The sequence below is a fragment of the Macadamia integrifolia genome, chromosome 12 (genome assembly GCF_013358625.1).
Source record: "Macadamia integrifolia cultivar HAES 741 chromosome 12, SCU_Mint_v3, whole genome shotgun sequence".
Taxonomy (NCBI): Eukaryota; Viridiplantae; Streptophyta; class Magnoliopsida; order Proteales; family Proteaceae; genus Macadamia; species Macadamia integrifolia.
This window is the reverse complement of record NC_056568.1, coordinates 11,099,719-11,109,951: the sequence shown is the minus strand read 5'-3', so window position 1 is coordinate 11,109,951 and position 10,233 is coordinate 11,099,719.

Below are 10,233 nucleotides of genomic sequence, written 5' to 3'. Positions count from 1 at the left end.
ATCTGAATGGTGCCCAACATAAAGGTGAAGATCAGCCGCATTAAACACATTGCTTATGGTCATGTCATCAGGCAACTCAAGCACATAAGCATTAGGTCTTATACGTTTCAACACCTTGTATCGATCTCTTCGGATTTCTGCACCTGGTTGCCTTACCTTATACTCCTTTATGGTGAATAATTCAACCATACTGATCACATATGTTGTTAAGTTGGTTCATTTTGTATTCTTCCATGAAAGGGTTCAAAGAATGATTCTGTATTTTTGCTCAAATAAGGATTGTGTGGTTCAGTTGTGTTATCTGGTTTTAAGAGGTCAGGAAGGTCTAGGACATTCCCAATCGTTCCCAAACAGACGGATGGATCACCCTATCAACCAAATCAAACCATTTAACTGTGGATTCTTGTGCCACAGGACTCGTAAACTTACAGGACAACCTTAAACCATGATTTAGCATAGATTAACATGAAACAAATCTCATAATTCAATATACAGATGCCAAAGAAGTTGAGGCTAATAATGATGTAACACCAATCACATACAATAGAAGGGGATCATTGTAGCTCCAAAAGATAAATTTCCTGACCCGTATCTCAAGCCCGTAACACCATAATCTTCTGAACATACCCTACATACCCTACATGTCTTTCTCCAAAAGATAAATGATTTAACCCACAGAGAGTGAAAAGGTTTAGATTTTTTCAGAGATGAAGGCACAGAGGAGGAGGGAGAAGAGATCAAGAAAGAAAGGGAACGAGAGTGAGAGAAAGAGAAAGAGAAAGAGAAAGAGAGAGAGAGAGAACTTCGTTTACCTTGAAGATGGTAGATCCAAGGTACCGAGCAGAGCTTCTCGCCTCTCGCCTCTCGTCTCCTTTTCGCCTCCTTCTCGCCTCTCGCCTCCCGCCTCCCGCCTCCTTCAAGTGAAAATGGGGTTAGGGTTTACCTTGAAACATAACTTTTGTTATGTTTTGAGGGTAAATTCCCCATTTACCCTTCATAACTTATAAGTGATACATATTTCGGCGTCTTTTGCTCAGAATGAGTTCTAAAAGTGAAAAGCAAATATTTCATGCTCCAAAAAAAGGATTCAAAAGTCTCATAAGTGCCCGGTTCATTTAAAAAAAACAAGAAATTGAACCGGGCTTCCTGTATATGCCAATCAGTGATGGGTGCCATAACTGCACTGAATTCCGAATAAATCTCCTGTAGAAGGAAGCCAAACCATGAAAGCTACGGACTTCTGTTAGTGTCTTAGGTATAAGCCAATCAGTGATGCTCTTGATCTTCTCCAGATCAGCTTCAACCCCTTATGATGACACTATAAATCCAAGGAATACAACCTTGGGCAACATAAAGAAACATTTCTTGAGATTGATGTATAACTTCTCTGCACGAAGTACTCTCAAGACTTGCCTCAAGTGATCCAGATGCTCTTCTTGGTTCTTACTGTATATCAAAATATCATCAAAGTAAACAACCAGAAAGCAACCAATAAAATGACGAAATACCTATATCATAACTCGTATGAAGGTGCTAGGTGCATTCGTCAGACCGAAAGGCAAGACTTTCCACTCATATAAACCATCATTGGTCTTGAATGCAATCTTCCACTCATCTCCAGAACGGATGTGAATCTAATGATAGCCACTCCTCAAATCCAATTTGGAAAAGACCTTTGCCCCAGACAGCATATCCAACATATCATCTAGCCGTGGTATAGGGAACCTATACTAGACTGCTATCTTGTTGATAACATGATTGTTCACACGCATACGCCAAGAACCATCCTTCTTTGGCGTGAGTAAAGTTGGCACCGCACAAGGACTTAAACTCTCCTCAATGAAACCCTTATGTAATAATCCATCCACTTGCAGTTTCAGCTCGGCATGTTCAGTAGGGCTAAGTCTATAAGCGAGAAAGTTGGGTAAAACCGAACTGGGTACCAAATCAATAGCATGCTGTATATCTCGCATAGGAGGTAGCTTATATGGGAGATCATTAGGGACTAAGTCAGAAAAATCAGATAGGAGCTCTGTGATAGGTGCACTATGCATTACCTCCGGTTGGGGAGTGACTTCCCAAGTAACAAGAGCCATAACCATTCCAGTCTCATAACTTGTGTGTAAGAACTGCTTGCGAGGAATAGCTAGCAACTCCTTTGTGGGCATAGCTACTACCTTCTTCTCAATGTCAATGTCCTTCTAATTTGATCGTAGGGATCTCCATCGCCGTGTTTCAGCCGGCATATTTACCGGATAGAAAGTTGTAGGAACACCCTTCCACATGAAGGTACACAAATTTTTCTTCCCTCCAACCATGGCATAATTGTCATTCATCCAGGGACAACCAAGCAATACATCTGTGAGTTTCATTAGGATCACATCACACCAAACTTTCTCTTCATACTGGTAAAGTTTCAGAGGATCTGAGCACCTCTTGTTCACCTCCAAGGTATTGCCATTCAGCAGGGATACCTTATAAGGTTGAGGATGTGGGTCAAATTTCAAAGTTGCTATCTTCACAAAGGCTTCAGAGACAACGATGACACAACTGCCACTATCAATGATAATCTAACAAGTATGCTCACCTGACTTCATACGGCTATAGAATATGCAGTTACATCGCCAATCCTCTCCTTTGATTTCAGCCACCAAAATGCGAGTAACAATATGTATTCCATGAGTGCTATCGTCATTAGGGTCTTCCATGTCATATTCATATCCACCATCATCATAATCATCTAAAAGGTAGGGGTAAAGAGCTGACTCATCTTCTTCATTGGAGTCTTCAACCTCAGCTACTGCATTAACCCTTTGTTTATGTGGGCAAAACTTAGCAAAGTGTCTTACTTTGGTCATGGAAGCATTGTACCTTATTACTACCTATCATGGGTGACTTTCCTCTGTGATCAGCCCGTGGAGGAAAAGTGGACTTTGGGAGTGCTAAGCTACTAGGTTTAGTGGCTGGAAAATTTTTCTTGACCTCCCCAGTTTGAAAACCAAACCTTCTACCTGACTGTGCTATAAGCTCCTTTGCTCGTAAGGCCTTGTCAAAGCAATCCTTTACTAAGTACACATCAACCACACCAATCCCCCTGTTGATTTCAGTTCGCAATCCTAGTCGAAACCGAGATAATAGTTTCCTTTCATTCTCCCTTGTGCCTGTGCGAGAATACAGTGCATCCAACCTGTTCATGTACTCTACAATAGTCATAGTCCCTTGATGAAGAGAATTCAACTGGTCTTGTATACGAGCTCTGAAGTTGCGTGACAAGTATTTGTCAGATAGTTCAAGCTTCATCTCCTCCCAAGTGGCAGGCTCTCTACCACGATCTTCCAATTCTCGCTCATAAGTCCTCCACCAATCACAAGCAGCCTCAACTAGCTTAGCACGAGCTAGTTTCATCTTTCGTTCCTCAAGTAAGTCATAATAATCAAAATAGTCATCCAAAGCCACTATCCAATCATAGAACAATTGGGGGTCATGTCTCCCATCAAACTCCTTCAAGTCAAGCTTAACCTTCTGTGAGTCTCTGGAGTACCTCTACTGTACAGGACGCTCAATCTTCAAAGTATCCCCTTATGTGTTCTTCAAAAGTAGGTTGCTCTACAGGAACCCTCTGTGGTGGTCTCAGATTAGGGACAGGTATCCTGTAAGCCAACTGAGCAGTTACATTCAATGGAGCTTCCACCACAGGTGGTGTATGAGAAGCACGGGTATGTTGTTGAGCCAACAACCTTACATTTAATTCAGTCCGCAAAGCTTGTTGTTCAGCCTTCATCTCAGTTCTCATATTCTGTAGCATCTCCATAAGAAAAACTAGGGTGAGGGTGTTGTTCTCAGCCATACTCTGATACCACTTAATGTAGGACTAGATTTGACAAACCAAACTAGACCCAAACTGCGGGAAAGTCTAAACCAAAGAACAGCCACATAACCTCCACAATAATCCACAGCCAATCCCAATATACCAGCAATAATCAGACCAACAAAAAGGGAAGAAAACAGTAGCTATCGAACACGGTACTCAATGCCACTTAGACCAGATATCAGTAGATCAAATAGACTAAAACCAGCAGCAGTAATAAGAAGCAACAGTCCCAAAACACAGCAGAAAATAACAGAACAGAATAAGACAGATCAGGCTATCGATTCTGGTTGTATTCTGGCAGAATCACTACAGGACAAAATTCTGGAGATTTTGAATCTCTCTCTAATGGCAGCACAGAATCAGGCCTTCTTTGGATCGATTCTTAAGGGAGTACAGGGGAGCAATCGACCACAGTTTGGAAGCCAATCAATGGCTGGAACTGGTTCCAGCAGAAGAGGCCGAATGGCTCTGTTCAGAAATTCTGGGCAGGAAAATTTAAATTATAAACAGCAATAGATCTCTGATATTAAAACTTGAATTAGTTGAGAAAGAGCAATAAAACTTGAGGGACCTCCTGGACTTCACGCCGCAAAGAGTTGCCTGGATCAAACGCCAAACCCAATACGTTGATCAGACACAAGGAGCAGCCATAGAAGCCAGCGGCAGCAGCAGTAAGAAATTTTATCAAAACATAAATCGTGGGCATGAGGGAACCCTTTCCTTTATTTATAATGATGGGGGGGAGGGGTTTCCAAATAATAGCAACTCAGAAGTTGCTAAATCTGAGTTACTAAAAACCACTTCTATGTAGTTACTAAAACTGAAATTGTAAACTAATGAAAAAGGAAACTAGATGTAGACTGAAATTAGAAACTACATAAGACAGGAATTAGAAACTAATTATAGGACTAAAATTAGAAACTAAATAAGATCTAATATCCCCCATCACTAGCCCAAACCATGGGCTATCATAAGCCGCCAGATCTGGTCGACCCAGTCAGCCTCTTGGGTCGACCCTTTTGGTCCTTGTTGTGTAGACCCTTGGTGCCTTCGGTACTGTCAACACCAAACTAATCCATCGACATCCCTTGTGGTTGGCAATTCTCCGTTTACTTTCAAGTCCAGCAACAGCACCATCTTTGCCCCTGGTTTTTTAATTTTGTTACTAGTTTGTATTCACATTTTACCAGCAATTTTGTTTTCGTTTAATTCTCAGGTCAGCTATTAATCCCCTTGCTTCTAATTCTGGAATTCTGTTTTCAACCACTTTCTAGTTTTGTGAACCACTTATATCTCTTAATCAGGCCATCAGAATAAACTCCAATTTCCCTTGTGTTCATTAGGCCAATCAACCAGAAAGGAACCAGATCAGAGCCCTCTACACCAGGTTACTGGTTTTCTCTATTGGATTATTTTGACCTGGCGTCCTAGATCACTGCTGGTTATTCTAATCCCAGCCTTTGAGTGATTAGGTAGCCATTATGTCAGCTCAAAGGAAAAAATTTAACATTTTCCTACTACTCTTAACTAACGAAATGTAGCATTCTAAAGAAGCTGGTCACAAGCTTCCAATTTAGAAAAGATGTTTCAATACCCCAATTTCATTTCCCAAGGGCGGTGGCTGGGGCAGGTTAAAGTATGCTCACCGATCCCCCCAGATGCAGTCATTGTTGCGTCTTTGACTTGTTCGCACTTACTTGCGGAGCGAACAAAAGCACGCTTTGGAGAGATCCAGGAGAACATCCAGAAAACTCATACCAGGCATCTGGTCTAGCTGATCATTTCTCTTCCAAAATTGTTTGCATGCCAGTTCCCAGTAGCAGAACACACATTGATGCATTCTCCTCCACACCACATAACCAGACCGTTCCTTCCTCTTCAACAAAAAAATAGAGGAAGAGAGAGAGAGAGTATATGGGCTTAAATTTGAGTTCTCCTTGCTCCGAAACAGGGGATTCCTGCACTTGATAAACAAAATATTGCAAAAATGTTGCAACTATACCAAACAAGTCGAAATGAATTCGAAAGTGTACAGCGAGTAGACTAGTAGAGTTGATGCTGATTCTAGGTACCAGCTTAAGTAACAACTCAGGAGGAGAACCAGGCAATAATTATAGCCTATAATTCTATTTTGGACCAGCTTTCTCGATCATAACTGGTTCAGACCTTATTCACTCAATTGCGGGGTTGTTTCAGAGTTCTTTTTTTTCCTGTTATTATTAAATTATAAATAGTTAGGCTGGATTAGAATACTATGAGTCCAGTCCTATTTCCCTTCAGTTTTCCTTTATTTTTCAGTGTTTAAGTCCCAGCACTTCCACACACAGCCATCAATTGGAAGGTGTCCCGGTTTGTTTAGCTTTCCTTTTCTGAGCTGTCTCTACAATGCTCAACTCTATATGAGCATCTAATAATTGGCTTTCAGCTTATGGTTCTGTGGGATTCAAAGCATGTTCTACAATGAGATTCAGTAGAAGACCTGGTAGGATTCCAGTTTAGAGTACTGGTAGGATTGCAACCTATACAAAATCAGGTGGAATTTATATGTTCTCTTTTCTATATTTCTTTTCCAATCAAAACAGGTCTGTTCAGAGCTTTTTTCCCTTCTTGTGCATTTTTTTTCTTTTTTCTTTTGATGAATAAATAAATCATTACCATAAGAGCAAGAAAATACTAGGGGAAAAAGGGGGGGGGAGGGTTAAGCCAACATGGAGAAGCAAACCTGAGAGGAACAGAAAACATCTAAACTACAAGATCCACAAAGGGAGGGGGAGAACCAAACCATAAGGGGCAAACAAGCCCTGGCACTAATTACGGGAGACAGCCATTGGGGTTTGGGGGGGGGGGGAGGTGAAAGAAGAAGAAAGACCCTAGGAGACAACAATGAGCCTGTTCCTTGGGGTGTCACGAACCGGGCAGTGTATGAGAGATCCAGCTTTGGAGGAAACCTCAAAATAAATGGCCTTCCAAATCCCTTCCAAGGAGCGGGAATTGGTAGTCCATCTACAACGATTCCTTTCCATCCAAAGGTGGTTAATGGTGGCACTAAATGCAAATTTCTCAACAGTGTCACAAATGGAAGAGCCACTGTAGGTCATGTCTACCCAGATCCTTTCACGGGGAGGGGAAGGATGGGATGAGTGGAGGGCCATCAAGAACAGAGGTAGAGAAGGGGCAAGAGATGCCAAACAGGTGAGCTCGGCGGGTATCTAAGACTCCCGAAAGAAAGAGATTGGATTTAAGAAGGTTGATTTTCAAGCCAGAGAGACACTCAAAGGCCCAAAGGGAGGACATGACATTCTATATGAATGTCGGGTTAGCTTTGGAGAAGATCATGAGATCATCAGCGAAAGCCAGATGGGTAAGCTTGAGGGCTTTGCACTTGGGGATGGGAGAAATGAGGTGGTGATCAGTGGAGGATTGGATAGAGCGGGAGAGGACTTCTATGGCAAGACAGACGAGGAAAGGTGAGAAGGGGCATCCCTGACGGATGCCAAATGCAGATGAGAAGTACCCAGTGGGGCTCCCATCGAGGAGGACAGAGAATCAGGGGGTGGAAATGCAGGAGTGAACACAGTGGACAAAGGAGGGGGGAAGGACATTTGAAGGAGGACAGAGGAGATGAAATCTCAACGGATCAAGTCAAATGCCTTATGGATGTCAATCTTCATAAGGGCCGCAGGGGAATGGGATTTGCGACTAAAGCCTCAGATGATCTCATAGCAAAGGATGATATTGTCCGAGATGCTTCTTCCAGCGATGAAGGCAGACTAATTAGGGCTGACAAGAGAATCAATTAGCTTCTGGATCCTATTGGCTAGGATCTTGGCAATAAACTTGTAGAGAAGATTGCAAATGGAAATGGGTTTGAAGTCCGTCATACTTTGCGCTCCATCCTTTTTGGGGATTAGGCAAAGGAAGGAGTGGTTAATGCCAAAGATTTGGGAGGGGTTGAGGAAGAATTTCCGAATGGCAAAGATAAGGTCATCTCGAATGATGTGCCAACAAGTGGAGAAGAAGCCCATACTAAAGCCATCCGGACCCGGGGCTTTATTGGACTTATGATGGAGGACAACAGAGAGGATCTCATCCAAGGGAATAGTTTGAAGGGAAGGGCAAAAGGTGGTCAGGGATGAATTTATTGAGGGAGTTGGGAGGGAGGGAGGGAGGGAGGGATGAGGAAGAGGTGGATGGAGGGTGAAAGAGATCCTCAAAGTAGGAGACAGCTTCCGCTTTGATGTCATTGGGTGAGGTAAGATCCAAGCCTGCACGGGAGGTAAGCTTAAGGATGGAGTTGGCATTGGTTCGGGCTTTGAGGGAGCGATAGAAGTAGGCCGTGTTGGAGTGACCTAGCTCCAGCCATTTAATCCTGGATTTTTGGTGGAGGAAGGATTCTTCCTAGGCCAAGCGGGAGGAAAGATCCACGGCTGCAACCTTTTCTTCTTCAGCAAGAGAGAAGTTGAGAGGGTCGAGGCGGAGCTGAGACTGGATAAGATTAATCCTGTCATGAGAGAGAAGAACTTGATCCGAGATGTTGCCAAAGGTGGCCGGGTTCCAAGCTTTGAGGGCCACTAACATTTTTGAGTTTTTTTGCAAATGCAATGAGAGGGGAGGAGGAGACAAGAATGGGGATGGCTCAGGAATCTCTGACTAAAGGAAGGAAACCCTCGTGGAGGGACCACATATCGAAGAATTTTAAGGGTTTGGGGCTAAAGGAGATGCGAGACTGGACAAAGAGGGAGATGGGAGATGGGAGATGGGAGATGGGAGAGTGGTCGGAGATACTAGGGAGATCGAAACAGGCGTGGGAAGCAGGGAAAGCAGAAAGCCAAGCTTCATTGACAAGCAGACGGTCAAGTTCGCAAACCACCCAGCTATGGCCACTGCTGCGATTATGCCAGGTGAATTTCAAACTAGACCATCTAAGATCATCCATCCCAATGTCATCAATGCAATTATTGAAGGAATCCGAAGAGAGGGCATCGATGGGCATACCACCAAGCTTCTCATGGGAGGCCCTCACCACATTAAAGTCCCCTCCAAAGCCCCATGGAAGGGAGGAGATGGTGAAGGAGAGGAGATCAGACCACCAAGGGAGTCTGTCGAGGGCCCGATTATGGGCATAGACAGCGGAGAAGAACGAGGGGGGAGCCCGACTGTTGAGAGAAGGAGAAATGGATGATTTGGGATGAAGAGGCGAGTAGGGAGATGTGAATGTGGACAGTGTTCCACAAGATCCAAATGCGACCATTGGGGGAATGGGCATAATTGGAAATGAAGGACCAAGAGGGAGCAGTGGAAGTAGCAATATGAGAGGCATTAGCTTCAAGAACTCTGGTTTCAAGGAGGCAACAAATGATAGCTTTGGAAGATTTGATGCGGGAGCGGATAAAGGCTTGTTTGGCAGAGGAGTTGAGACCTTTGACATTCTAAATAGTCCAAGGAATCATTTGGAGGAGGAGGGGGCAGCGAAGGCTCCTTGGAGCTTAGGGGGGCAGGTTTGGACTTAGTCCTATGGGAATATTCTCGCAGAGGGGAGGGGAGGGGGTGGTAGTGGCTTTGTGTTTGGTGACACACTGACACCTGAGGAGCGATGGAGGGTAGACATGGACATTTTCTTAATGATAGTTGCAGGGGTTTTGGATGGAGCAGGGAGGGTAGAATGGTGTATGGTGGTATGGGATGAATCAGCCAGGCAAGCAATGTTCCTAGGAGGGGAAGTGCCAATATGGGAGGAGCCTAATATATTTGTAATGGAATTCCCAGAGGGGAGTCACCGTCCAAAACAGTGGGGGCCTGTAGGTGAGGAGCACCGAGCCAATGAGGTGTATGCCTTCGAAGGCGAGATGCACAGGCATGGTTCGAGAAGTCGAGCAAAACATGCTTCGCAGGTATCAACCAAGGTCGAAACGAAACCATAGGGGATTTTAAAAAATCACCCGTTTTGACCTAGTTTCGATAGGTTTCCCATGTTTCCACCGAAACATGAGAAATTTCGCATGTTTCGACCTGGTTCGACTATTTGGATTGAACCAGGTTTTATTTAAGTGCTTTGAATAGGAAACCAGCAACTGTTTTGAACATATTTCGACCTTCACAAGAGCATTTTCTTTCCCAAGTGTGGGAAACATGGGGAAACATTGAAGATTTTGATTTTTGGACCACCAAACTTCAAATCTAAGGCTGATTAGTGCTTCCTCTACACAAGAAAATCATCTTGGACCAAAAAGGTAAGTTCTAAGTTCTCAAAAAATCATTTTTTTTTATATGATATGTTAGTAAATATGGTAGAATCATGTCAATTGTTTATATGTTGCTTAAGAGGACCCAATCTACGCAAATTTTTTTTGCATGTTAATGTT